Source organism: Cupressus sempervirens, chromosome 4 (genome assembly GCF_028749045.1).
Source record: "Cupressus sempervirens isolate cs-2001-9-10 chromosome 4, ASM2874904v1, whole genome shotgun sequence".
NCBI classification, from domain to species: Eukaryota; Viridiplantae; Streptophyta; class Pinopsida; order Cupressales; family Cupressaceae; genus Cupressus; species Cupressus sempervirens.
The window spans coordinates 163,981,685-163,984,825 of NC_143121.1; positions in this window are offsets into that span (position 1 = coordinate 163,981,685).

The following is a 3,141-nucleotide window of genomic DNA, read 5'->3' on the forward strand; positions in this document are numbered from 1 at the left end:
ATGGCATAAAAATAAATAAATAAATTAATTAATGATGATGTCATCAGATATTTTTCAGAAAATAAAAATACTTTATTTTCTAAAGGTTTTTAGGTGTCTACAACCACAACCTACCCAACAACTAACATGCATCTATAAGTATGTTGTCACATAGTACATCATCAGGGTAGCCCCCAATCTTGAACTTCACTAGGCACTATTCATTTACCATGATCTTGTGGTCATCCTTCACCTAGGTAATCTAGTATGAGCATGGTTGTTTTTGCTTCTTGATCTTTAACTTCATGACCATCTCCTCTAACACCAAATTGATTGTGCTTCCATTATTAATATTCACTTTACAAACCTTATCCTGTAGTTGCACCTGATGTGAACCAAGATTCTCCATTCCTTAGGTTCATCCTCACCACTCAATGGGAATCTTTTGTCAACTAGAACTTCTCTTCTATCAACATCTTTAGAATGGGATGACTATGAATTTTCATCCATAGTATCATTTTTTCTTGACCTTCAGTTATCCTATCTATCCTTCCTTTGAATTGAGGACATTCATAAGGCCTTTGACCTTCTTCTCTGCATTGAAAACATATTCCACAAAAATCACTTCTTTTAGGTCATTTTCCTCTTCCTCTTCCTCCTTGATCACTATTATTGTGATCATGGAAACAATTAAAATTAATTCCCCTATTATCCTAACTATTATTGGTTGCACCCTTATTTTGATCTTCTTTTTAACCTCCATAAAACCATCCATAGATCTTCCACCTTGACTTCTTCCAGTTTACCCTCTCTCAAACTCCATGTTCAATTTTCCTCTACTCTAAGGGAAAAACTATATTCTACTTCAATATTGTTAATTTTGAATAGAATTAACTCTTCTTAAATACTTAGCCTCAAACCGTTAAGGTAATATGTAACTTTCTCCTTGTCAACTTCTGCATGGCATGTTCAAACAAAGACTCAATAGAACTCTTTTGTTTTCTCTTGAATAGATCATTCTGCTTGCCTTAATTGTTACATCTTCTTCAATAGATCAAGCTCCAACAAGAATGAATTGTTACTTCAATTTATCTACCATCCAATCCTCTATTGTGATTTTCTCCTTTCCTTCATTGTTTAACACCAATTGAATCTCCTACCACTAGATCCTCGCATGCTCCTTCAATTATAAATTTTCCATCTTGACCATATTAGGATCCTCAATATCTTCTTACCAAATTTAATCTTCTAATTCATTGATTCAGTTGATTAATTTTTCTATTTTAATATTTCCCATTAATGTGAGGACCTTAGTCTTATGTCTTTTCCCAATCTTGGAAATGACCTTGAAAAATCTTTCTTCATCTTGGTTCATAACTTTACCTTCTCCTTTGTGATCAAATTTTCCTTCTTCCCCAAATTCATTCTCACTTTCATCTCTTTCTACAAGATTCATCCTTCTACAAATCTCTTCTTACAATTTTAATAGTTTTCACTTAAAGGCTCTAACCTCAATTGTCACACCCCTAACACTTCTATCACATTCCTTTCTTGGAGGAATTTTTACACTTATCATTGAAAACCTGAACCATGGTCCTGATGCAAACTACCTTATAGTTGATGATCTGTCTACAAACTTAGGAGCTCCCACTCTAAAACCACTTGATGATGTTACTCCCCTCAATGCCAAAAACACATAAATAACTAGAGAAACAATAACATGTTACAACAACATGATATGTGATTCTTATTATCTCTAAAAGTATGTAATTACAAATTTAAGAAATACAATCAAAGCCACATGGGAATTTTTCCTACAATATTCAATAAGAAAAAGCCTTGAAAAATCACCCAAATTTTCCCTAGACAACCCTACAAGTCTTCCTTATATGAGAAATTTTCTATTTCCTGGGAAGGTTGTAGACTTTAGCCTAACCCTTAATGCCAACCAATCCTAAAATTATTTTATTTTTCATGTTTATCACATGAGTCAACTCAAAAAGAATTTAAATTACAATTCTAGGTAGCCCAACTTCCATAGGCCATAGCTTCTTAATCGTAGACTTGATTGACTATTATAACCCCTTTTCAAAAATGATAGCTCCTAAACTACAATGCTTGATTGCATAAGCATTTATTGATAAAGGTTTGACCTTGTTTTGGAAGCTCTAAGGCCTTCAAAATTGATCTCAAAATTTAATACAAAATAGCCTTAATAACTTCACCAATACATATGATATTGCAATGAAACTCCACTAGTAGGCCAATATATCGGAGATCAAACTTTTCTTGTGAAATTAGAACATTATGAGCTTGTATGACTAACTTAGTAAAAATAGTAAGTTTCCACAAATAACATCTTTGCACTAAAACAACTCTTATTGAAAAAATAGAAACAAAACATTTTTGAGTAATACAAGATTTCCCTTATACCCAAGATGCTCCTATATAATAAAATTTATTAATTATGATAACCTTCACACAAACACTTTGTCAAATGAGTCTCTAAAAAGAAATTTCCATTCATATGAACAAATTGTGATGTACTATATATACAATACTAATTATGTCAAAAATCAATGAATTCATTTTGGAAATTGTAAACGTCAATAACTGATAACATTAAATATTAATATCTATGACTTATAATTAATAAAAATGACATACGAATAAAATTATCGCTTACAAAAATATAATTCCATTAAATTTGGATTATTTAACTGTAGGGTGCTAGGTATATATATATATATAAACACACATATATACATATATATACATGTACATACATACATACATATATGTATTTATATATGCATATACATATATACATATATACATATACAAACACAAACACACACACACACACACACACACACACACACACACACACACACACACACACACACACACACACACACACACACACACACACACACACACACACACACACAATATATATAAATTGTCAAAATTTGGTAGACTTAGTGTTCAAATATGATTTTGAGATCCTACTATTATTAGCCTGGATAATCTCTTATCTTGAAATCAACATACACAATGATTGGAGACAATATATGTAGATACCAAGAAAAGAGAAGATTAATATTATAGGGGTAAGGCTTATCTAATCGATAATTAGTTATAACAAAGCATAATCCTAGT